At 42.6% G+C, this 27,975-nt stretch overlaps 1 pseudogene; it reads left to right on the top strand.

Moving 5' to 3' along the window:
* Positions 1 to 6,278: 6,278 nt before the first annotated feature.
* LOC115163052 (cytochrome P450 2M1-like) overlaps positions 6,279 to 27,975 on the top strand; it is a 31,132-nt pseudogene continuing 9,435 nt past the window's right edge.

Here is a 27,975-nt window from a genome sequence, read left to right as displayed (position 1 = left end):
TAGCTCTGTCCTTTAGTTTAACGCAAACCTCTGTGTTAATACAGTGCTTTTGATTGGGAAGGCAGTGAACCTTCACCGTGGGGCAGAGGTGTAAAGTACTGAAGTAAACAAATATTGTGCAGTGTTGCCAACTCCTCAGTAAGGAAAGTAAGGAAAGTAGCTACTGGCTGTCCTAAAAGTCTCAAGTTAAGTCGCTAAATGACGTCATTACCTAATTTGCATAATTGCCCATGTGCATGTATTTGTGATGGACACTGTAGGAGAAGAAATAACGTTGTGGGAGAGACAAAAAGTGAGTAAAAAACACCCTAAATATGTTTAGAACTACAAATTAACTTTCTGTCGATTCTTGTTTTTTTTATGTCACAATTCCAATCCTCTTCCAATCCTCCTCTTTTCACAAATAGTTTGCACAATTGTGAGTTTCATCAGGGATGATCCATTATATCGACAAGAAAGCCGAGTGACAGGGCTAATATTGGGGGCGTTATATTAAGATGGACCGGTTTGAACCTGGCAATGGCCCGGCACGTCATCGAGCGAAAGCGGGGTGGGAGGAGCACCTTTCTCAAATAAAATAGTTATATGCGCCGCTCGGTCATGTTGTCAACAAGGCAGCTAGGTGCATCGTCTCTTCTCCATAAAAAATACATGTTAGAAAATTCGAACTAATTTCAATTGGGAAGACAAATCGTTTATCAAAATTAATCTCTTTCGCATGTGAAAACACAGAAGCCTACTCATTACTCCACGAGCTGAACTACATCACCTTTGCAATCACTTTTCACCCAATTTAAACTCCCACAATGGGGTAACGCGGGCCAGATATACGAACGCCCTTAATGGAAATACATGTCCTCAATGATTAAAGGAAGAAGAGATCTTCTAAATTACTAAAATGTAAATGTAGATTAGGTGGGAACATTATAGCGATGGCAGAAACGCGCGTGAGCAACAAGTACAACTAAATTGTTTTTCTCACAGTTGACAGAATCCACTTATATCATTTGTAACAGCCTAAACATTACCAAACTTCTAGTCTATCAAATAATATTCATTATAGACATTGTTTTTAGTCCCATATTATTTCAGTGGTAGTACATTTAACGGCTCAATGTTCTTTTTGGATTAGGTTTTATGGCGGTTGGCATCCAAATACAGAGAGTGTACAAAATGTTTCCATTACAGAGACTGACCAGGTGAAATCTATGATCCCTTATTGAGGTCACCTGTTAAATCCACTTCAATCAGTGTAGATGAAGGGGAGACAGGTTAAAGAACGATTTTTGAGACTTGAGACATGGATTGTGCATGTGTGCCATTGAGAGGGTGAATGGGCAAGACAAAATATTTAAGTGCCTTTGAACGGGGTATGGTAGTAGGTCTCAGGCACACCAGATTGAGTGTGTCAAGAACTCCAATGCGGTTTGGTTTTTCACGCTCAACAGTTTGACACAACTGTGGGAAGCATTGTAGTCAACTTGGGCCAGCATCCCTGTGGAGTCCATGCCCTGACAAAATGAAACTGTTCTGAGGGCAAAGGGGGGTGCAACTCAATATTAGGAAGGCATTCCTAATGTTTTGTACACTCAGTGTATGTTTTATTACCGACACCAACTAGACTAGGGTATTAACCCATTATACTTTGAGCCACAAAATGGAAAAAGGTGAAAGGGGAAAAAAATGATAATGTCTTCCATCTAATCCTACACTCAATCAAACCCACCACCCTATTCCACTACTACTTTAACCCTATCCTATTCCACTACTACTTTACCCCTATCCTATTCCACTACTACTTTACCCCTATCCTATTCCACTACTACTTTAACCCTATCCTATTCCACTACTACTTTAACCCTATCCTATTCCACTACTACTTTAACCCTATCCTATTCCACTACTACTTTAACCCTATCCTATTCCACTACTACTTTACAGCTATCTGGTCCTACAACGTGATCAAGACAAAAGAGATGATTATGGACTACAGGAAAAGGCGGACAGAACAGGCCCCCATTAACATCGACGGGGCTGTAGTGGAGCAGGTCGAGAGTGTCCACATCATCAACGAACTAAAAAACTAAAACGATTAAAAAGATTTGGCATGGCTCCCCAGATCCTCAAAAAGTTCGACAGCTGCACCATCGAGAGCATCCTGACCGGTTGCATCACCACCTGGTATGGTAACTGCTTGGCATCTGACCATAAGGCGCTACAGAGGGTAGTGCATACGGCCCAGTACATCAAAGGGGCCAAGCTTCCTGCCATCCAGGACCTATATACTAGGCGGTATCAGAGGAAAGCCCCAAAAATTGTCAAAGACTCCAGTCACCCAAGTCATAGACAGTTTACTCTGCTAGCGCACGGCAAGCGGTACCAGAGTGCCAAGTCTAGGACCAAAAGGCTCCTTAACAGCTTCTACCCCCAAGCCATGAGACTGCTGAACAGTTAATCAAGTGGCCACCGGATTATTTACGTTGACACCCCCCCATTTGTGTTTTACACTGCTGTTATTCGCTGTTTTATCTATGCATAGTTACTTCACCCCTTCCTACATGTACTAATTACCTCGACTAACCTGTACCCCTGTACATTGACTCGGTACCGGTAACCCCTGTATATAGCCTCGTTATTGTTATATTATTGTGTTACTTTAGTTTATTTGGTAAATATTTTCTTAACTTTCTTGAACTGCACTGTTGGTTAAGGGCTTGTAAGTAAGCATTTCATGGTAAGGACTACACATGTTGTATTCGGCGCAGGTGACAAATAAAGTTTGATTTGAAATGCATCAGCGATATTCCCACAGCAGTGGTGGAAAAAGTACTAAATGGTCATACAGTACTTGAGTAAAAGTAAAGATACCTTAATAGAAAATGACTAAGGTATAAGTGAATCACTCAGTAAAATACAATTTGAGTAAAAGTCTGAAAGTATTTGGTTTTATACTGAACAAAAATATAAAACGCAACATGTGAAATGTTGGTACCATGATTCATGAGCTGAAATTAAAGATCCCAGAAATGTTCCATACGCACAAAAAGCTTATTTCTCTCCAATTTTGTGCAGAAATTTGTTTACATCCGTGTTAGTCAGCATTTCTCCTTTGCCAAGATAATCCATCCACCTGACAAGTATGTGTAACGGCTGTCTTCGGGTAGAGAGGACCAAGGCACAGCGGGTTGCGTGCCCATCATTATATTTATTAAATAAATGTAAACACAGAAAAACAATAAACAAAGAAACGACGACAGGAAACAGTTTAGCAGGCTATACACATAACAGCAGTGCTAAAGACAACGACCCACAAAATACCAAACCAAACACACACCTATATATATATATATATATATATATACACATATATAGGACTCTCAATCAGAGGTAACTAGGAACACCTGCCTCCAATTGAGAGTCCAACACCCAATCCTAAACATAGAAAAACTAAACTAGACAGAACGTAGAAATGCATACAAAACACAAACCTTCTGCCACGTCCTGACCAAAACTAATACAATTACTCCCTCTGCTGGTCAGGACGTGACAGTACCACCCCCCCCCCCCAAAGGTGCAGACCCCGAATGCACCTCAAAAGAAAACACAAAACCCCCAAACAACAAAAATATCCCCCTAAACTAAAGGGAGGGATGGGAGGGTGGCTGCCGTCAACGACGGCACCTGTGCAACACCCCCCCTCTTCAACCCACCTATACTGGAGGTGGCCTTGGCTCCGGCCTACTGTCCTCCAGGCTGTAGACAGAGTCTCTTGGTTCTGGACCGTAGGCAAACTCACTCAGTTCCGGGTCGTAGGTAGACTCATTCGGTTTCGAGCTGTAAGCAGACTCACACAGTTCAAAGTTATATTTAGATTGGCTCGGTTCCGGATCACATGCAGACTCACCCGGTTCCGGGTCGCGGACACTCTGGACGAGGCACTGTTGCCGGACACTCTGGACGAGGCACTGTTGCCGGACACTCTGGACGAGGCACTGTTGCCGGACACTCTGGACGAGGCACTGTTGCCGGACACTCTGGCCTGGTCTGACGCACTGGAAGCCTGATACGTGGGGCTGGTAGTGGAGGTACCAGCCTGGGGACACGCACCTCAGGGCTAGTGCGAGGAGCGGGAACAGGCTGAGTAGGACTAGGCTGACTTATTGGAAGCTTGATGCGTGGTGCTGGTACTGGTTGTGCCAGACTGGAGGTACGCACTTCCGGGTCAGCACGAGAGGCGGGAACTGGAAAGACTGGGTCCTGGAGGCGTACAGGTGGTCTTGCTCGCACCTCCTGCACAACCCATCCTGGTGGGATGGAACTATCAGCCCTGTACGAGCGGGGTGCTAGTACAGGGCGAACTGGGCTGTGCAGGGGCTTGATGGTTACCGTGCGTAGAGCGGGCGTAGGGTAGCCTGGTCCTAGGAGGCGTACCGGCGACCAGACGCGCTGCGCAGGCATCCTCCTACCAGGCTGGATGCCCACTCTAGCACGCCATCTGCGAGGGGCTGGAAAAACTCGCACTGGACTGTGCGTACGTATGGGCGTATCGTGCGCACTTCTTCATAACTCGGCGCCCTCCACTCCATACGTTCCTCCCTGTAAGCACGGGTAGCTGGCTTATGGCTCTTCCTTGGCCTAGCCAAACTACCCGTGTGCCCCCCCAAAAAAAATTGTTGGGGGTGCCTCTCGTGCTTCTCCCTCAGCGCGTACATGGCCTCATATCGACGCCTCTCTGCCTTGGCCTCCTCTATCTCTTCCCCTGGGGCGACGGTATTCCCCAGCCTGATGCCAAGGTCCTGCCCCATCCAGAATCTCCTCCCAGGTCCATTTCTCCCGCCAGTCCATATCGAATTCCCATTGCTCCTTACTCCGCTGCTTGGTCCTTTTGTGGTGGGTAGTTCTGTAACGGCTGTCTTCGGGTAGAGAGGACCAAGGCGCAGCGGGTTGCGTGCTCATCATTATATTTATTAAATAAATGTAAACACGGAAAAACAATAAACAAAGAAACGACGACAGGAAACAGTTTAGCAGGCTATACACATAACAGCAGTGCTAAAGACAACTACGCACAAAATACCAAACCAAACACACACCTATATATAGGACTCTCAATCAGAGGCAACTAGAAACACCTGCCTCCAATTGAGAGTCCAACACCCAATCCTAAACATAGAAAAACTAAACTAGACAGAACGTAGAAATACATACAAAACACTGCCGCGTCCTGACCAAAACTAATACAATTACTCCCTCTGCTGGTCAGGACGTGACAGTATGGAATATCAAGAAGCTGATTGAACAGCATGATCATTACACCTTGTGCTGGGGACAATAAAAGGCCTCTCTAAAATGTGCTGTTTTGTCACAACCCAATGCCACAGATGTCTCAAGTTGAGGGAGCATGCTATTGGCATGCTGACTGCAGGAAGGTCCACCAGAGATGTTGCCAGGGAATTTAATATTAATTTCTCTACCATAAGCCATCTCCAACATTGTTTTAAAGAATTTCGCAGTACGTCCAACCGGCCTCACAACCGCAGACAATGTGTAAAATATACATAAGTATCAAAAGTAATAAAAGTATAAATCATTTGAAAATCCTTATACTAAGCAAACCAGACAGCACAATTTTCATGTTTTTTTATTTTATTTACGGATACTCAGACATAATTTACAAACAAAGAATTTGTGTTTAGTGAGTCCACCAGATCAGAAGCAGTAGGTATGACCAGGGATGTTCTCTTGATAAGTGTGTGAATTGGACCATTTTCCTGTCAAAATCTGACATACTTTTGGCTGTCAGGGAAAAGGTATGGAGTAAAAAGTACATCATTTTCTTTAGGAATGTAGGGAAGTAAATATTGACAAAAATATAAATAGTAAAGTAAAGTACAGATACCCCCCCAAAAATCTTAAGTATTTTGTCACTTCCTGACCAGTAAAAGGGGTTATTTGTTATTGTAGTTTGGTCAGGGCATGGCAGGGGGTGTTTGTTTTGGGGATTTTGTTTTATGTTCTATGTTATCTATTTCTATGTGTTTATCTAGTTTTCTATTTCTATGTTGGGTTTTGGCAATGACCTCCAATTAGAGGCAGCTGGTTGTCGTTGTCTCTAATTGGAGGCAATATTTAGTTGGGTTTGTTTTCTCTTGTGTTTGTGGGTGGTTGTTTCCGGTATAGTCTGTTCCCCTTACTGGACTGTTTTTGTTGTTTGTTTTTTGTGAAAGTGTGTTTTATTTAATAAAGTAAAGAAGATGATCAATATACTCAGCGTTTTGGTCCCCCTTCAACGACGCTTATGACAGTAGGCGATCATTGTCCTCGATTCTACTGAAGATGGATGTACTTCATATTTTGCAGACGAACTTTGTGTCTATTGTAATCGGCTTTGTCGTTATTATTTTACTGTGGATGAATCGAGGCAAACGAAGCAACTCACGTTTGCCTCCTGGTCCTGCACCGATTCCTCTGCTCGGTAACTTGTTACGAATTGATGTGAAAGCGCCATACAAGCTCTACATGGAGGTCAGTCAAATACTTGAGCTAGATCAGTGTGCAACGTTAGGTCAAAGATGCAGAATCACGGTGTAGAATGGGATATACATTTAATTACTTTTCCACAGAACTTGGCAAAAATTCATTATTTGCATTCATACAAGCTAAATGTAGGCTGGATTATTCTTGTTTTACATTATTTTCTGTGTTGGTTATTGTAGCAACAAAGCAGTTCAGTAATTTCATGTGACTGCTTAGTTACCAGCCTACTGTACGTTTTTATTGAATTGCCCCTCTCTCAATATTCATCCAAAGTATACTACATGCATGTATTTGAGAACTGAAAAAGTGTGTGTGTATATATATATATATATATATATATATATATATATATCACTGCTCAAAAAAATAAAGGGAACACTTAAACAACACATCCTAGATCTGAATGAAAGAAATAATCTTATTAAATACTTTTTTCTTTACATAGTTGAATGTGCTGACAACAAAATCACACAAATAATCAATGGAAATCCAATTTATCAACCCATGGAGGTCTGGATTTGGAGTCACATTCAAAATTAAAGTGGAAAACCACACAACAGGCTGATCCAACTTTGATGTAATGTCCTTAAAACAAGTCAAAATGAGGCTCAGTAGTGTGTGTGGCCTCCACATGCCTGTATGACCTCCCTACAACGCCTGGGAATGCTCCTGATGAGGTGGCGGATGGTCTGCTGGAGGGATCTCCTCCCAAACCTGGACTAAAGCATCCGCCAACTCCTGGACAGTCTGTGGTGCAACGTGGCGTTGGTGGATGGAGCGAGACATGATGTCCCAGATGTGCTCAATTGGATTCAGGTCTGGGGAACGGGCGGGCCAGTCCATAGCATCAATGCCTTCCTCTTGCAGGAACTGCTGACACACTCCAGCCACATGAGGTCTAGCATTGTCTTGCATTAGGAGGAACCCAGGGCCAACTGCACCAGCATATGGTCTCACAAGGGGTCTGAGGATCTCATCTCACTACCTAATGGCAGTCAGGCTACCTCTGGCGAGCACATGGAGGGCTGTGCGGCCCCCCAAAGAAATGCTGACCCACTGCCAAACCGGTCATGCTGAAGGATGTTGCAGGCAGCAGAACGTTCTCCACGGCATCTCCAGACTCTGTCACGTCTGTCACGTGCTCAGTGTGAACCTGCTTTCATCTGTGAAGAGCACAGGGCGCCAGTGGCGAATTTGCCAATCTTGGTGTTCTCTGGCAAATGCCAAACGTCCTGCACGGTTTTGGGCTGTAAGCACAACCCCCACATGTGGACGTCGGGCCCTCATACCACCCTCATGGAGTCTGTTTCTGACCGTTTGAGCAGACACATGCACATTTGTGGCCTGCTGAAGGTCATTTTGCAGGGCTCTGGCAGTGCTTCTCCTGCTCCTCCTTGCACAAAGGCGGAGGTAGCGGTCCTGCTGCTGGGTTGTTGCCCTCCTACGGCCTCTTCCACGTCTCCTGATGTACTGGCCTATCTCCTGGTAGCGCCTCCATGCTCTGGACACTACGCTGACAGACACAGCAAACCTTCTTGCCACAGCTCGCATTGATGTGCCGTCCTGGATGAACTGCACTACCTGAGCCACTTGTGTGGGTTGTAGACTCCGTCTCATGCTACCACTAGAGTGAAAGCACCGCCAGCATTCAAAAGTGACCAAAACATCAGCCAGGAAGCATAGGAACTGATTAGTGGTCTGTGGTCCCCACCTGCAGAACCACTCCTTTATTGGGGGTGTCTTGCTAATTGCCTATAATTTCCACCTGTTGTCTATTCCATTTGCACAACAGCATGTGAAATTTATTGTCAATCAGTGTTGCTTCCTAAGTGGACAGTTTGATTTCACAGAAGTGTGATTGACTTGGAGTTACATTGTGTTGTTTAAGTGTTCCCTTTTTTTGAGCAGTGTATATCGATTCCATAAATTAATTTGTTGAATTTCTTTCTTTAATGCGTTTGTGCATTAGTTGTGTTGTGACAAGGACATTTTCCGTATTGACTGACCTTCATGTCTTAAAGTAATGATGGACTGTCGTTTCTCTTTGCTTATTTGAGTTGATCTTGCCATAATATGGACTAGTTATTTTACCAAATAGGGCTATCTTCTGCATACCACCCCTTCCTTGTCGGAATACAACTGATTGGTTCAGACTAATTAAGAATGAAATAAATTCTACAAATTAACTTTTAAGAAGGCACACCTGTTAATTGAAATGCATTCCAGGTGACTATCTCATGAAGCTGGTCTAGAGAATGCCAAGAGTGTGCACAGCTGTCATCAAGGCAAATGGTGGCTACTTTGAAAAATCTCAAATTAATTTTGATTTAACACTTTTTTGGTTACTACATGATTCCATATGTGTTATTGCATAGTTTTGATGTCTTCACTATTATTCTACAATGTAGAAAATAATAAAAATAAAGAAAAACCCTTGAATGAGTAGGTGTCAACCTTTGACTGGTACTGTATTTGCTTGTTTGTGCATGTGTTGGTTTGCATGCTCAAACCCACAGCCTTTTTGCATTTACTACTACTACTGTAAAATGCAGTGATGAAAATGAAGTACATAGTAACAATTAACGTCACACCTTGCCAAATTTGGACTTTTTGTATAATGTGAGGTCATGATGCTGTAGGTTAACTTTGGGTTGAACAGATTTGTGGTTGCCATAAACTTGGTAATTATTTACTAGTTAACCATCAGGTACATACTGTGCCTTCTAAGCAAATAACTTCTATCTCTGAGGCCTCAAACAGAGTAGACACAGACACGTCCCAGTGGCGTGTATTCATGGATGCCAAGAGATGCCAGGCTTCCCAAAAATGTTGACACATTTATTTTGTTTAAAATCTTTCGTCTCTGTGTTTCTTAATTTCCCTTCAATTAGCAAAAGAGGCTGAACGCATCTCACAGGAGAAAGCATCTGAGCGAGCGAAACAACACCACCCTGTCTCTCTAGGTGTAGGCCATCTGTCTGATGCTGTCTGGTCCAAACGAGTATGACATTGGTCCAAACTCACTTTGTGGAATTCAAAATGACAATGCTTGTCTTTCATAATTCAGATATACAGAACCAGTTAAAGGTTTGGACACACCTACTCATTCCAGCGGTTTTCTTTCTTTTTACTGTTTTCTACATTGATGAATAATAGAAGACATCGAAACTATGAAATAACACATGGAATCATGTAGTAAACAAAAAGTGTTAAACAAATCAATATGTTTTATATGAGATTCTTCAATGAAGCCACACTTTGCCTTGATGACAGCTTTGCACAATATTGGCATCTCTCAACCAGCTTTATGAGGTTGTCACCTGGAATGCATTTCAGTTAACAGGTGTGCCTTCTTTAAAGATAGTTTGTGGAATGTTTTCCTTCTAAATGTGTTTGAGCCAATCAGTTGTGTTGTGATGAGGTAGGGGTGGTATACAGAAGATAGCCCTATTTGGTAAAAGACCAAGTCCATATTATGGCAAGGGCAGCTCAAATAAGCAAGAGAAATGACAGTCCATCATTACTGTAAGACATGAAGGTCAGTCAATCTAAAAAACTTTGAAAGTTTCTTCATGTGCAGTCGCAAAAACCATCAATTAGAGTTAATGTTAGAGATGATGAGACCAAATTAATTAGAGTTAAATAGAGATGAGTCCAAATTTGAGATTTTTAGCCCTTACACAGCCTGGAGGTATTGGAAAAGCATTCCAGGTGAAGCTGGTTGAGAGAATACCAAGAGTGTGCATAGCTGTCACCAAGGTAAAGGGTGGCTATTTGTAGAATCTCAAATATAAAATATATTTTGATTTGTTTAACACTTTTTTGCTTACTACATTATTTCATATGTGTTATTTCATAGTTTTGATGTCTTCACTATTACTCTACAATGTAGAAAATTGTAAACATTAAGAAAACCCTTTAGCTGGTCTAAAACTTTTGACTGGTAGTGTACCTCCATTGATCCAGTATCCATTGATATTGAATGAGGAGATGTTCTAAAACCTTTGACCTGTCGTGTAGATATGTATATGGGTAACATGACAAGGCATCAGGATATATGATAAACAGAGTAGCAGCAACGTATATGATGAGTGAGTGTGTGTATAGTCAGTATCAATGTATGTGTGTTTGCAAAATTATGGAGTGAGAGTTTGTGTGTGTTGAAGTGTCAGTGAGTGTAAGTGTGTAGGGCTCTGTGAATGTGCATAGAGACAGTGCAAAAAATAAGAATAAAATACAAAGGGTGATATTTGTCCTTGTAGCCATTTTGTTAGCTATTTAGAATTTATGCACCAGTACCGCTTGCCATGCGTAAGCAGAGAGAACAGTCTAATGCTTGGGTGGTTGGAGTCTTTAAGGATTTTCCAGCCTTCCTTTCACACCCCGTGATATAGAGGTCCTGGAAGGCAGGGAGCTTGGCCAAAGTGATGTACTGGGCTGTCCACGCCACCGTCTGTAGCGCCATACGATCGAGAGCGGTGCTATTGCCATACCAAGCAGGGATGCAGCCAGTCAAGATGCTCTCTATGGTACAGCTGTAGAAGTTTTTGAGGATTTGAGGGCCCATGCCAAACCTTTTCAACCTCCTTCTTCATGACTGTGCATGTGTGTAGTCCATTTTAATCTTTAGTGACTTGAACACCAAGGAACTTGTAGCTCTCCACCTGCTCCACTGCAGCCCTGTCGATGTGGATGGGGGCGTGCTCACCCCCCACCATTTCCTGTAGTCCATGATCAACTCCTTGGTCTTACTGACGGTGAGGGAGAGGTTGTTGTTCCAGCACCACACTGCCAGGTCACCGATCTCCTCCCTGTAGGTTGTCTCATCGTCGCCGGTGATCAGGCTTACCACCGTCTTGTCATCAGCAAACTTGATGATGGTGTTGGAGTTGTGCATGGCCACGCAGTTGTGGATCAACAGGGAGTACAGGAGGGGACTAAGCACACACCCCTGTGGGGACCCCGTGTTGAGGGTCAGTGTGGGGGAGATGATGTTACCTATCCTCACCATCTGGGCTCGGCTCGTCAGGAAGTCCCGGATCCAGTTGCAGCGAGAGGTTTTCAGTCCCAGTGTCCTTAGCTTGGAGGGGACAAAAGTGTTGAATGCTGAGCTGTATTCCTCTTATCTATGTGGGTCAGGGCAGTGTGGAGTCTAATTGAGATTGCGTCGGCTATGGATCTGTTGGGGCGGTATGCCAAAGTGGGTCTATGGTGTCTGGGATGATGGAGATGATGTGTACCATAACCAGCCTCTCAAAGCACTTCATGTGCTATAGGGCAATAGTCATTGTGGCATGAAGCCTTAGAGTTCTTAGGAACAGGAATCTTAAAATGTGGGGTTAACAGACTGTGACAAGGAGAGGTTGAAAATTACAGTGAATATGTCTGCCAGCTGTTCTGCGCATTCTCTGACAAAGCACCCTGGAATACCATCTGGCCTTGAGGGTGTTGACCTGATTTAAAGACTTTACTCACATCGGCCTCGGAGAGCGAGAACACCCAATCTTCTGGGTCTGTGGCCCTCACACTCGACACGATGTTGTTATTGTCAAAGCGTGCATAAAATGCATTGAGTTCGTCTGGTAGAGAGGCATCATTGGGCAGATCATGGCTGGGTCTTCCTTTGTAATCCATAATGCACTGTAGGGTGTCAGAGCCTCTGTAATATGATTCCACCTTATTCCTATATTGTCCTTTTGCTAGTTTGGTGCCTCTGCAGAGGTCATAGCGGGACTTCTTTTACTTGTTCCTGTCCTCAGCTGTAGCCTTAGGGTTGTCTGTGATAGCCCTGTGTGCGGTAGCTCTGTCCTTTAGTTTAGCGCAAACCTCCGTGTTAATACAGGGCTTTTGATTGGGAAGGCAGTGAACCTTCATTGTGGGGCAGAGATGTAAAGTACTGGAGTAAACATTATTTAAAGTACTACTTAAGACTTTTTGGAGGGTATCTGTACTTTACTTTACTATTTATATTTTTGTCAACATTTACTTCCCTACATTCCTAAAGAAAATGATGTAGTTTTTACTCCATACATTTTTCCTGACAGCCAAAAGTACTTGTCAGATTTTGACAAGAAAATGGCCCAATTCACACACTTATCAAGAGAACATCCCTGGTCATCCCTACTGCTTCTGATCTGGCGGACTCACTAAACAAAAATGCTTTGTTTGTAAATTATGTCTGAGTATCCGTAAATAAAATGATGCTCTCGATGGTGCAGCTGTAGATCTTTTTGAGGATCTGGGGAACCATGCCAAATCTTTTCAGTCTCCTGAGGGGGAAAAGGTGGTGTCATGGCCTCTTCACGACTGTCTTGGTTTGGACCATTATAGTTCATTGGTGATGTGGACACTCTCGACCTGCTCCACTACAGCCCCGTCGATGTTAATGGGGGCCTGTTTGGTTCACCTTTTCCTGTAGTCCACAATCATCTCCTTTGTCTTGATCACGTTGTAGGACCAGATAGGGGTAAAGTAGTAGTGGAATAGGATAGGGGTAAAGTAGTAGTGGAATAGGATCGGGGTAAAGTAGTAGTGGAATAGGATAGGGTTAAAGTAGTAGTGGAATAGGATAGGGTTAAAGTAGTAGTGGAATAGGATAGGGTTAAAGTAGTAGTGGAATAGGATAGGGTTAAAGTAGTAGTGGAATAGGATAGGGTTAAAGTAGTAGTGGAATAGGATAGGGGTAAAGTAGTAGTGGAATAGGATAGGGGTAAAGTAGTAGTGGAATAGGATAGGGGTAAAGTAGTAGTGGAATAGGTTAGGGTTAAAGTAGTAGTGGAATAGGATAGGGTTAAAGTAGTAGTGGAATAGGATAGGGTTAAAGTAGTAGTGGAATAGGATAGGGGTAAAGTAGTAGTGGAATAGGATAGGGGTAAAGTAGTAGTGGAATAGGATAGGGTTAAAGTAGTAGTGGAATAGGATAGGGTTAAAGTAGTAGTGGAATAGGATAGGGTTAAAGTAGTAGTGGAATAGGGTGGTGGGTTTGAATGAGTGTAGGGTTAGATGGAAGACATTTTGTCGTTTTTTTCCCCCTTTTTCCATTTTGTTGCTCAAAGTATAATGGGTTATTACCCTAGTCAAATCAAATCAAATGTATTTATATAGCCCTTCTTACTTCAGCTGATATATCAAAAGGTTGTACAGAAATCCAGCCTAAAACCCCAAACAGCAATCAATGCAGGTATAGAAGCACGGTGGCTAGGAAAAACTCCTTAGAAAGGCCAAAACCTAGGAAGAAACCTAGAGAGGAACCAGGCTATGAGGGGTGGCCAGTCCTCTTCTGGCTGTGCCGTTTAGAGATTATAACAGAACATGGCCAAGATGTTCAAATGTTCATAAATGACCAGCATGGTCAAATAATAGTAATCACAGTGAACAAGTCAGGGTTCCATAGCCGCAGGCAGAACAGTTGAAACTGGAGCAGCAGCACGGCCAGGTGGACTGGGGACAACAAGGAGTTATCATGCCAGGTAGTCCTGAGGCATGGTCCTAGGGCTCAGGTCCTCCGAGAGAAAGAAAGAGAGAATTAGAGAGAGCATACATGAATTCACACAGGACACCGGATAAGACAGGAGAAATACTCCAGACAAACAGACTGACCCTAGCCCCGACACATAAACTACTGCAGCATAAATACTGGAGGCTGAGACAGGAGGGGTCAGGAGACACTGTTGCCCCATCTGATGATACCCCCGGAAATGGCCAAACAGGCAGGATATAACCACACCCACTTTGCCAAAGCACAGTCCCCACACCACTAGAGGGAAATCTTCAACCACCAACTTACCATCCTGAGACAAGGCGGAGTATAGCCCACAAAGCTCTCCAGCACGGCACAACCCAAGGGTGGGGCGCCAACCCAGACAGGAAGACCACGTCAGTGACTCAATCCACTCAAGTGACGCACCCCTTCTAGGGACGGCATGGAACAGCACCAGTAAGCCAGTAATAGGGTTAGAGGCAGAGTATCCTAGTGGATTCTCTAGATAGTCTAGTTGGTGTCGGTAATGCAACATACACTGAGTGTAAAAAACATTAGGAATGCCTTCCTAATATTGAGTTGCACCCCCATTTGCACTCAGAACAGTTTCATTTTGTCAGCGCATGGACTCCACAGGGATGCTGGCCCATGTTGACTCCAATGCTTCCCACAGTTGTGTCAAATTGGCTGTATTTATTTTGGGTGGTGGACCACTCTTCATATACAAGGAAACTGTTGAGCGTGAAAAACAAAACCGCATTGCAGCTCTTGACACACTCAATCTGGTGTGCCTGGTACCTACTTCCATACCCCGTTCAAAGGCACTTAAATATTTTGTCTTGCCCATTCACCCTCTCAATGGCACACATGCACAATCCATGTCTCAAGTCTCAAAAATTGTTCTTTAACCTGTCTCCCCTTCATCTACACTGATTGAAGTGGATTTAACAGGTGACCTCAATAAGGGATCATAGATTTCACCTGGTCAGTCTATGTAATGGAAACATTTTGTACACTGTGTATTTGGATGCCAACCGTCATAAAACCTAATCCAAGAAGAACATTGAGACGTTAAATGTACTATCAGTGAAATAATATGGGTCTTAAAACAATGTCTACAATGAATATTTTTTGATAGACTAGAAGTTTGGTAATGTTTAGGCTGTTACAAATGATATAAGTGGATGCACAAGGCATTCTGTCAAATGTGAGAAAAACTATGTAGTTGTACTTGTTGCTCACGCGCGTTTCTGCCATCGCTATAATGTTCCCACCTAATCTCCATTTACATTTTAGTAATTTAGAAGATCTCTTCTTCCTTTAATCATTGAGGACATGTATTTCCATTAAGGGCGTTCGTATATCTGGCCCGCGTTACCCTCTGTTGTGGGAGTTTAATCGGGTGAAAAGTGATGGCAAAGGTGATGTAGTTCAGCACGTGGAGTAATGAGTAGGCTTCTGTGTTTTCACATGCGAAAGTGATTAATTTTGATAAACACTTTGTCTTCCTAATTGAAATTAGATCGAATGTTCTAACGTGCTTTTTATGGAGAGGAGACGATGCACCAAGCTGCCTTGTTGGCAACATGACCGAGCGGCGCATATAACTATTTGATTTGAGATAGGTGCTCCTCCCTCCCCGCTTTCGCTCGATGATGTGCCGGGTCATTGCCAGGTTCAAACCAGTCCATCTTAATATAACGCCCCCAATATCAGTGTTGCCAACTTAGCGACTTTGTCACTATATTTAGCGAGTGTTCAGACCCCTCTTGTGACACATTTTCAAAAAAACAACTAGCGACAAATCCAGCGACTTTTTCTGATGTTATTGGAGACTTTTGGAGACTCTGACGTGACGGCACGTATCGTTCTTACTCTTCTCAACGAGCAGCGGGTGCTGCCGTGGGCCCCACCCCCGTCCCAAAGCACTCACAGGCGGCCCAGTCCTCGTGCAGCAGTCCCTCCCAGCTGGAGTCAGAGCAGGCGATGCTCACCCCTCCGTGTACAGACTGCAAATTAATCGCGCATGAAGGAAGCTGCCGCTGGCTGATCCCGCCCTGGCTTACATTAAAAAAAAACAATTAACCTGAGTGAGGGCCAGACTAGTTACCATAATTCTCTCACATTGCCATTGACAGTTTTTCTATTGTCTCTTTTTGGTCCATTTAGATTGTTAATATAGATTGTATACAAAAAAAATGTAAAAAATATTATGGTTAAAAATGTTCATGTTTTACTGTGACTTGTTGTAGGCTCCTAAGTGGACCATAAGATTAAAAACCAAACCAAATTAAGAAAACTAAACTAAAAACAAAAAAATAAAAATATAAGTAACTCCGCCAGAGTGTCTCTTTTAGGTCACTTTTGCCGGTGCCAAGCCCGGATAAAGAGGAGGATTGGAATTGTGACATAAAAAAAACAAGAATCGACAGAAAGTTAATTTGTAGTTCTAAACATATTTAGGGTGTTTTTTATTCACTTTTTGTCTCTCCCACAACGTTATTCCTCTCTCCTACAGCGTCCATCACAATTACATGCACATGGGCAATTATGCAAATTAGGTAATAACATCATTTAGCGACTTAACTAGAGACTTTTAGGACAGCCAATAGCTACTTTCCTTACTGAGGAGTTGGCAACACTGCACAATATTTGCGCTGTCACTCGACTTTCTTGTCAATATAATGGATCATCCCTGATGAAACTCACAACTGTGCAAACTATTGTACAACTTCAACTTCTATCCACTTTTTGCAGTAGAAGGCTCTGACCCGGTACAGAACTTGGAGGGGCAAATAAAGCTTTCTGATATCAGATTTTCTGTTAACTCCGTATGCAATCATTGTCCTCGATTCTACTGAAGATGGATATACTTCATATTTTGCAGACAAGCTTTGTGTCTATTGTAATCGGCTTTGTCGTTATTATTTTACTGTGGATGAATCGAGGCAAACAAAGCAACTCACGTTTGCCTCCTGGTCCTGCACCGATTCCTCTGCTCGGTAACTTGTTACGAATGGATATGAACGCGCCATACAAGCTCTACATGGAGGTCAGTCAAATACTTGAGCTAGATCAGTGTGCAAGGTTATGTCAAACATATAGAATAAGGGTATAGAATGGGATATATACATTTAATTACTTTTCCACAGAACAAAAATTCATTATTTGTATTCATACAAGCTAAATGTAGGCTACATTATTATTGTTTTACATTATTTTCTGTGTTGGTTATTGTAGCAACAAAGCAGTTCAGTATTTTCATGTGACTGCTTAGTTCCCAGCCTACTGTACATTTTTATTGAATTGCCCCTCTCAATATTCATCCAAAGTATACTACATGCAAGTATTGGAGAACTGAAAAGGTTTATGTGTATATATATGTATATATATATATATATATATATATATTGATTCCATAAATTAATTTGTGGAATTTCTTTCCTTCTTAATTCGTTTGAGCCAATCATTTGTGTTGTGACAAGGACATTTTTCGTATTGACTGACCTTCATGTCTTAAAGTAATGATGGACTGTTGTTTCTCTTTGCTTATTTGAGTTGATCTTGCCATAATATGGACTAGGTCTTTTACCAAATAGGGCTATCTTCTGTATACCACCAATACCTTGTCACAATACAACTGATTGGCTCAAACAAATTAAGAAGGAAAGAAATTCTACAAATTCACTTTTAAGAAGGCACACCTGTTAATTGAAATGCATTCCAGGTGACTATCTCATGAAGCTGGTCTAGAGAATGCCAAGAGTGTGCACAGCTGTCATCAAGGCTGGTGGCTACTTTGAAAAATCTCAAATATATTTTGATTTAACACTTTTTTGGTTACTACATGATTCCATATGTGTTATTTCATAGTTTTGATGTCTTCACTATTATTCTACAATGTAGAAAATAATAAAAATAAAGAAAAACCCTTGAATGAGTAGGTGTCAACTTTTGACTGGTACTGTATTTGCTTGTTTGTGCATGTGTTGGTTTGCATGCTCAAACCCACAGCCTTTGTGCATTTACTACTACTACTGTAAAATGCAGTGATGAAAATGAAGTACATAGTAACAATTAACGTCACACCTTGACAAATTTGGACTTTTTATATAATGTGAGGTCATGATGCTGTAGGTTAACTTTTGGTTGAACAGATTTGTGGTTGCTATAAACTTGGTAATTATTTACTAGTTAACCATCAGGTACAGACAGTGCCTTCTAAGCAAATAATTTCTATCTCTGAGGCCTCAAACAGAGTAGACACAGACACGTCCAGTGGCGTGTATTCATGGAGCCAAGGGATGCCAGGCTTCCCAAAAATGTTGACACATTTATTTTGTTTTAAATCTTTCGTCTCTGTGTATCATAATTTCACTTCAATTCGCAAGAGGCTGACAGTATCTCACAGGAGAAAGCATCTGAGCGAGTGAAACAGCGCCCCTCTGTCTCTCTAGTTGTAGGCCATCTGTCTGATGCTCTCTGGTCCAAACGAGTATGACATTGTTCCAAAATCACTTTGTGGAATTCAAAATGATGATGCTTGTCTTTCATAATTCAGATATACCGTACCAGTTAAAAGTTTGGACACACCTACTCATTCCAGGGGTTTTCTTTCTTTTTACTATTTTCTACATTGATGAATAATAGAAGACATCAAAACTATGAAATAACACATGGAATCATGTAGTAAACAAAAAGTGTTAAACAAATCAAAATATGTTTTATATGAGATTCTTCAAAGAAGCCACCCTTTGCCTTGATGACAGCTTTGCACAATATTGGCAGTCTCTCGGTCCCTCTCCTTGTTCGGGCAGCGTTCGGCGGTCGATGTCACCGGTCTTCTAGCCATTGCCGCTCCACCTTTAATTTAAAAAAATGTTTGTCTTGTTTTCCTGCACACCTGGTTTCCATTTCATCATCATTACTATGTGTATTTAGCCCTCTGTTCCCTCCATGTCTGTGTGGGGTGTTGTTTGTTGTCAGGTTGGTACGTTTCGGGCTGGTTTGTGCCGGGTGTTGTTTTTCACCCGTGCTTTGTGGCAGCCGGTACTTTGTACTTTATTGTACTTTGTGCTGCCGCCCTTGTTCGTTGGGCATTTATTTGCGTTCTGTATTTACAGTGGATATAAAAAGTCTACACACCCCTGTTAAAATGGCAGGTTTTTGTGATGTAAAAGAATGAGATAAAGATAAATCATGTCAGAACTTTTTCTACTGTTAATGTGACCTATAATGTGAACAATTCAATTGAAAAACAAACTGAAATCTTGGAGGGGGAAAAATGAAAAATAAAAACCTTACAATAACCTGGTTGCATAAGTGTGCACACCCTCTTTTAACTGGGGATGTGGCTGTGTTCAGAATTAACCAATCACATTCAAACTCATGTTAAATAGAAGTCATTACACACCTGCCATCATTTAAAGTGACTCTGATTAATCACAAATAAAATTCAGCTGTTCTAGTAGAATTTTCTGACATTTTCTTAGTTGCATCTCAGAGCAAAAGCCATGGTCCGCAGAGAGCTTCCAAAGCATCAGAGGGATCTCATTGTTGAAAGATATCAGTCATGAGAAGGGTACAAAATAATTTCCAAATAATTACATATACCATGGAACACAGTGAAGACAGTCATCATCAAGTGGAGAAAATATGGCACCACAGAGACATTACCAAGAACTGGACGTCCCTCCAAAATGTATGAAAAGACGAGAAGAGAACTGGTCAGGGAGGCTTCCAAGAGGCCTACAGCAACATTAAAGGAACTGCAGGAATTTCTGGCAAGTACTGGCTGTGTGCTACATGTGACAACAATCTCCCGTATTCTTCATATGAATGGGCTATGGGGTAGGGTGGCAAGACGGAAGCCTTTTCTTACAATGAAAAACATCCAAGCCCGGCTGAAGTTTCCAAAAACAAACATCAAGTCCCCCAAAAGCACGTGGGAAAATGTGTTATGGTCTGATGAAACCAAGGTTGAACTTTTTGGCCATAATTCCAAAAGGTATGTTTGGCGAAAAAACAACACTGCACATCACCCAAAGAACACCATACCCACAGTGAAGCATGGTGGTGGCAGCATCATGCTTTGGGGCTGTTTTTCTTCAGCTGGAACCGGGGCCTTAGTCAGGGTGGAGGGAATTATGAACAGTTCCAAATACCAGGCAATGTTGGCACAAAACCTTCAAGCATCTGTTAGAAAGCTGAAGATGAAGAGGAAGTTCAACTTTCAGCACGACAACGACCCAAAGCACACATCCAAATCCACGAAAGCATGGCTTCACCAGAAGAAGATTAACTTTTTGGAATGGCCCAGCCAGAGCCCAGACCTGAATCCAATTGAACATCTCTGGGGTGATCTTAAGAGGGCTGTGCACAGGAGATGTCCTCACAATCTGACAGATTTGGAGCGCTTTTGCGAAGAAGAGTGGGCAAATATTGCCACATCAAGATGTGCCATGCTAATAGACTCCTACCCAAAAAGACTGAGTGCTGTAATAAAATCAAAAGGTGCTTCAACAAAGTATTAGTTTAAGGGTGTGCACACTTATGCAACCAGGTTATTGTGAGTTTTTTATTTTTCCCCCTCAAAGATTTCAGTTTGTTTTTCAATTGAATTGTTCACGTTATAGGTCACATTAAAGGTGGAAAAAGTTCTGACATGATTTATCTTTGTCTCATTATTTTACATCACAAAAACCTGGCATTTTAACAGGGGTGTGTAGACTTTTTAAATCCACTGTATGTATATATAAATGCCTCAGTAAAGTGCTTTGACCACTCCTCTCTGCTCTCCTGCGCCTGACTTCCATGCACCAGCTACACTCACCATTGACAGTTGTGACAAGATAGGGGTGGTATACAGAATATAGCCGTATTTGGTAAAAATCCATATTGTGGCAAGAGCAGCTCAAATAAGCAAGAGAAATGACAGTCCATCATTACTGTAAGACATGAAGGTCAGTCAATCCAAAAAACTTTGAAAGTTTCTTCAAGTACAGTGGCAAAAACCATCAAGCGCTATGATGACACTGTCTCTCATGAGGACTGCCACTGGAAAGGAAGACCCAGAGTTACCTATGCTGCAGAGGATAAGTTAATTAGAGTTGATGAGTCCAAATGTAAGATCTTTTGTCAAGTGCAGCGTCTGTTTGCTCCTCATTACACACCACGGACCAACAAATATTCTTTGCATCAACATAGGAATCACTACAACTTTTTCTGTGACCTCTTATACACTATATTAGGCCCAGCCTTTGGAACTTTGATTTTCCTAGATATGGCTACGATATTGTTTTCACTACATCCGATGGATCGAGATACGGCTTTCAAGCCTATTTCTGCAGCGTTAGTAATGATTTGATCAATACATGTTGATGATTTAATTCCTGTGCTGTTTGTAACTACCCTGGTAGGTTGACTGATAATCTGAACCATTGCGCAGCTTGATGAAAGCCAGTAAATATTTAAATCACCCAGAAAATATACCTCTGTTCATTTCACATACATTATCAAGCATTTCACAAATGTTATCCAGATACTGAATGTTAGCACTTGGTGGCCTATAGCAGCTTCCCACAAGAATGGGCTTTAGGTGAGGCAGATGAACCTGTAGCCATATTACTTCAACAGTATTTAACATGAGATCCTCTCTAATCTTTACAGGAATGTGGTTCTGAATATAATCAGCAACACCTCCACCATTCACATTTCTGTCTTTTCTGTAAATGTTAAAACCTTGTATTGCTACCACTGTATCATCAAATATATTATCCAAGTGAGTTTCAGAGATAGTCAAAATATGAATGTCATCCGTTGCTAGCAAGTTATTCATTTTTATTATTATTAACTTTGTTTCTTAAGCTACATATGTTAACGTGGGCTATTCTGAGCTCTTTTCTGGATGCTTGCTTGTTTTCATTGCTTTACTGGGAAGTTTAGCAGAAGTAGATATTCCCATGTTATTTATATTAGTACAGGGTGAGCTGCACACAGTGGACTTCCTACTAGGGCACACCGCCTCAGTGCCAACAGCATACATCTGGTCAATAGGCACATGATTGCTGTATACAATAGCTGTAGGATCACCAGAGGCATTCATGGCTATTAGAGGGACATAAATTAGGTTACTTACATTGTGTTTACCAACGTCCCTGGTATAATGTACATTTGCTAAAGCATTATGACGACTCAGCGACACAATGGTAGGGATTAACTGAGCTGGGCTTGGGTAAGTCATTGTCTCAACGCAACCTTATAATGCTGTGAAAGGATCCATGAACCCAAATGCTTTGGGTGGATCCCATCCTCTTTATAAAACGTGTTTTGTTTCCAAAAGGTATCGAGATTGTCAACAGAAGTTACACCCATTGAGCTGCAATAATCACGTAGCCAGTTGTGAAGAGCGAGAATCCTGCTAAAGCGCTCAATGTCATGGTTCAGAGAGGGAACAGGGCCAGATATGATGGGTCTTTTATTAGTGCCTAGCAGAGAGTCAATCAACTCTAAAATCCCGTTTCAATTTGTAGTAACCTGGTATATTTATGTTTAGAGGATGCAATTCTAAGTTACAATTAAATACTAAACCGTACTTACGTCTCATGAGTCATCAATCTTAGAAGTCTCCAAGGATACTACATATTTGGCGATGAGGATAACTATAGAGAACGGCGTTGTGTTTGGCGTGCGACGCTGGATGTGAGACTCACGTGAGCGGTGGAAGATTATGAAGGATTGATTCCCTGGAGAAATTATTGACTGTGTGAGGGGAGAAAGAATCGGAAAAGATGGCTTTGGCAAAAATAGGCTCTTTACCACCATTTGATCCTAAAAATCAGGAATGGGAGGAGTGCTGTGAAATAATGGAACATTTCTTTGCTGCTAATGAAATAACTGATGCCGCTATACAGAAATCAATACTCATAAAGGTTGTCGGTGCACAGACGTACAGCTTAATGAGAAACCTGTTGAGCCCAGATAAACCAGGAGAAAAGTCATTCATAGAGTTAGTCGAGCTATTCAAAAAATCACTTCAAACCCAGTGAGAGAGTACAAAGAGTCAAGTTTGATTCGCTCATGAGAAAACCTACCGAATCAGAGGGGGAATATGTGGCTGAGATGAGAGAACTAGCATTGGACTGTAACTATGGGAATACATTATCGCAAATGCTACGCGATCCGTTGGTGTGTGGGATTAATGATGACAGGATACAAATACGATTGTTATCACAGCCTAATCTCACATTTGAGAATGCACTTAAACTGGCCCAGGCCATGGAATCCGCAAATAGAAATGCACTGGAATTGCAGACAAGGGGCGCAACTGCGTGCTATACAGTAAAAGAGAGCAGGTCTGAGTGAGTTGAATTTCAAAGAACGGAAAGCAGCAGCCTATAGAGACTGTTATCATTGCAAAGGCAAACACGCAGCGTTTGATTGTAAATTCAAACATGAAATGTGTTATGCATGTGGGATAATAGGCCACATGCGAGGGCGTGCCACAATAAAAAAAAGCCACGGGCTGCAGAAAAGAGAACGGACTGAAACCAAATACCTCCAGAAGCTCTAGCTACCGCAGACGCAGAGCAAGCATTCTCAATGTACAGTGTACAGGGGGCGAATATGAAAAAGGTGAAGCCTTTCATTGTGTAAATGGGAATACATGGATTTAAGGTACCGTTTGAACTAGACACAGGATGTAGTGTCACACTGATGAACAGGTCCCAATTCTATATGAAGTGGAAAAACATTGAAGTGCCTAAACTGAGAGACACCCCCATTAAACTCAAAACGTACACAGGGGAGAAGATCACTGTGATTTGAGTTGCTGATGTTCAAGTGGAATATCAAGGACAAAAGAGAAGTCTGCTTCTCTTAGTAGTGGAAGGTACTGGCCCCAGCTTACTAGGGAGAGGGTGGTTGAAGGAAATAAAATTTAACTGGGATGAAATCAAACATGTCACCACAGAGACATTGACACTACAGCAGGTGCTTTCAAAGCATGAGTGTGTTTTCAAAGAAGAGCTAGGGACATTAAAAGGGGTCCAAGCTACCATTCATGTTGCTGCTGATGCTACTCCCAGATTCTATAGGCCAAGATCAGTTCCATATGCCATGAAGCCTAAAGTGGATGTGGAAATTGAGACTCTTAACAGAGGATATAATTATACCTGTCAAGTTTTCTGAGTGGGCAGCACCAGTTGTTCCTATACTAAAACCAGATGGTTTAATCAGACTATGCGGTGACTATAAGCTGACTGTAAATAGTTTCCTCTCTGGAGCAGTACCCCATACCCAAAGTGGAGGATTTGCTTTCAACGTTAACCGGAGGGCAACAGTTCACAACTGGACATGAGTCACGCATATCAGCAAGTGCTAATGGGTAAAGCTTCACAGAAGTACCTGACCATAAACACCCACAGAGGGATGTTTACCTATAAACGCTTACCTTTCGGGGTGTCTTCTGCACCAACTATCTTCTAAAGCACAACGGAGGGAATTCTGCAGGGCATACCCAAGGTAGCGGTTTACCTCGACGACATTCTTGTCACGGGAGTCACGAAGGAGAAGCATCTCAGAAACTTAGATGACGTTTTGAGGAGGATGGAGGACGCCAGTCTCCGGCTGAAGAGGAGCAAGTGTACACTGTTAGCTGATGAAGTGCAGTACCTGGGTCACAAGGTGGATGCCAAGGGGTTACACACTGTCAAAGCTAAAGTGAGGGCTGTTGTGGAAGCTCCAGCTCCGACAAACGTTACAGAGCTGAAAGCCTATCTAGGCTTACTGAATTATTATAATCGCTTCCTCCCGAACCTCTCTACCCTCTTAGCTCCTCTGCATCAACTGTTATGGACGTGGCCTGGAAATGGTCAGAAAGACAGGAAGAAGCTTTTGCAAAGTCAAAGGTGTTACTGAAATCAGCTGAAGTGCTAGTGGACTACTCAGCAGACAGAGATCTCATCTTATCGTGTGATACCTCATCGTATGGTGTGGGGGCGGTGCTATCACACCGGATGGAGAATGGTGCAGAGAAACCTATTGGGTTCATGTCAAGAACGTTGTCGCCAGCGGAGAAAAAGTACTCCCAGCTGGACAAGGAAGGACTGGCTGTCATATTCGGAATACAGAGATTCCACAAGTACTTATACAGGAGAACATTCACTATTGTGACCGACCATAAGCCTCTGATCTCTCTGTTCCATGAACAAAAGCCAGTACCACAAATGGTCTCTCCAAGAGTTCAACATTGGGCTGTGTCGGTCAGGACTTACGTGTACAGAATAATTTACAAACCAGGTAGATACCATGGGAATGCTGATGCTCTGAGTAGGCTGCCCCTTCCAGAAATCATCATTCAGGAAGAAGAAAATGACCAGGTTTTGATGATCGATGTGTTCGCTGATGCACTTGTGAAAACAGCACAAATCAGGCAATGGACTTCAAACGATGTGACCTTATCACAAGTGCATGAATTTTTCCTGAAAGGATGGCCTACACTGACAGAGCCTCAGATCATGCCTTACTACACTCGCTGCTTGGCATTGAGTGTTGGAGATGGATGTGTTCTGTGGGGTTCCAGAGTAGTTATCCCACCACAAGGGCGGGTTCTGCTACTGAAGCTGTTGCATCAGTCACATCCAGGTATGTCGAGATTGAAAGGCCTAGCGAGGTCATACGTCTGGTGGCCAAAAATGGACCACGATGTGGAAAATGAGGTCAGCCGGTGTGCAGGATGTCAGAGTAACAGGAAGTCACCCCCCACCGTGCCATTACATCCATGGGAATGCCCAAAAGCCATGGACACGACTACATGTGGACTACACTGGACCTTTCCTAGGAAAAATGTTCCTTGTGCTGATTGATTCTCATTCAAAGTGGATGGATGTTTACCCCATGAACACGTCAACATGGTACGCTACGATTGAGAAGTTGAGACAAAACTTCAGTGTTATGGGATTGCCTCACATGTCGGTTAGAGACAATGCTACTTGTTTTACAAACACTGAATTCACAAGTTTCATGAAACAAAATGGAATTCAGCATGTAATGTCGGCCCCTTTTCACCCATCTTCAAACGGATTAGCAGAGCGTGTGGTTCAGACCTTGAAGGAGGGGATGAGGAAGATGTAAGGGCCCAGCATTGAAACAAAGGTGTCAAGATTCTTGTTTAGCTACAGGATTACTCCCCAAGCTACAACTGGGTTGTCACCTGCAGAAATGTTGATGTCAAGGAGGTTAAGGTCAACCTTGGATCTCATCAGACCAGACTTGAAAATACAACAAAAGCAATGTAATCAAAAATGTAATCATGACAACTGAGCCAAACTCAGACGTTTCTCACCTGGAGATGATGTCTATACAAGAAACTATGGGTTTGGTCCTAAATGGATTCCAGCTACCATTGAGGATGGCTCAAGACCAGTATCTTATACTGTGATCATCGGAAGTGGACAAAGACTAAGGAGACACGTGGATCAGATCCGAGCTCGAATTCCAGTTCCATCCGGAGATCTGGATCAATTCTTAAATGAACAGGACAGGACATTGGAACGTTCCCCAGAGTTGCAGTTGGACAAACCACCTGAGATCAACAATGCTCAACTTCCTGAGACCACCGGTCCGGGACGACCTCCTCCTGTGAAGTCTCCACAAAAGGACTTTGTTTCACCATTAAGGGGTGAAGATCTGGTGGCACCAGCTACACCACCTCTGAGACGCTCTATTAGAGAGAGACGTCCGCCAGACTTTTTCAGATCAGATGTTTGAAAAAATGTAAATTAGAAAATATCATAGCTCAGAAAGGAATTAAGTTGGTTTATTAGCTTTAAAGGGGGGAATGTAGTAACCTGGTATATTTATGTTTACCAATAGATGGCAGTATTGACTCAAGATGGGGGTTTGTTTCCCGCTATCCGTAGCTATTTCCTATGTCTGCCTATATAACTGTGATTAAGAAAGCTTCAGGTAGTTTAAGCCAGGTGCATTAGAGCATGTTACAATCAAATACTAAACCATACTTACGTCTCATGAGTCATCAATCTTCGAAGTCTAAGGATACTACACAATTCTTCAGAGCTGCCCTTCATAATTTCATTTAAAACCCACATGGACTACGATAGAATCAATTTCCATCTCCTGAAGTAGTACATCCGGGAGCAGCTTAGTAATGTCATTTACTTGAGCTCCTTGATAGGACATTGTTTTTGCACCAGGAACATTTGTTACCAAAATCACAGCTGGCGAGAAGGACGAGGAAATCCGCCCACTCCCTTGCTTCACAGGATTCGGATATCCCTTTAAGGATGGGTGAGAGGCAGGATAACTTGAGCCCACAGCTCCCGGCACCTGGTGCAGGAATCCTACAGATGGAGAAGCAGACACAGGTACCCCAAACGACAAAGGCGCAGGAAGATCAGGCTCCAGGGTGGTGAAACTATTCTTTGTTTGTATCTGCTCTGGGCCTTTTGTTGGGAGTGTAGACTACTTTGCGGGAGGCGTCTTTCACGGCTCATGACATGCGACCATCGTTGATTGTCATGCTCCTCTTGCTGTGCTCCTTCGACTCCGCTATCAGATGGGGGAGGAGAGGCAGGAGATGGCTCCGTGGTGAACAAACTCCGGCGAGTCTGATAATGACAACCAACAAGGCGGAGATGCATCAAACAAGCGCAAACGCCTTCCAGCCACCGGCGAGTTAAAGGTCAACATTCCACTGTGCGTTTTCCCCAGTTTCTTACGTAGGCTGGTGTGGGAGAATTTTCCAGTCATCTGGTGATTCTCCGTAACTATACTGTTCTCTTTGAAGTAGAAAGAATAATCGCTAAATTTAAATATTAGACATGTGTAAGCATAATCTGTGTACATTAGGCAAGGTAAACCAACAAGACGTGTCTGGTCTGGGCCATGTCTGATCTTGTGAAGGCTACTGGACACGGACATGGGTTAATCATACATAG

The sequence above is a fragment of the Salmo trutta genome, chromosome 26 (assembly GCF_901001165.1).
Source record: "Salmo trutta chromosome 26, fSalTru1.1, whole genome shotgun sequence".
NCBI classification, from domain to species: domain Eukaryota; kingdom Metazoa; phylum Chordata; class Actinopteri; order Salmoniformes; family Salmonidae; genus Salmo; species Salmo trutta.
Note: the sequence above shows the minus strand (reverse complement) of the source record. Positions and strands in the feature narration are given on the sequence as shown.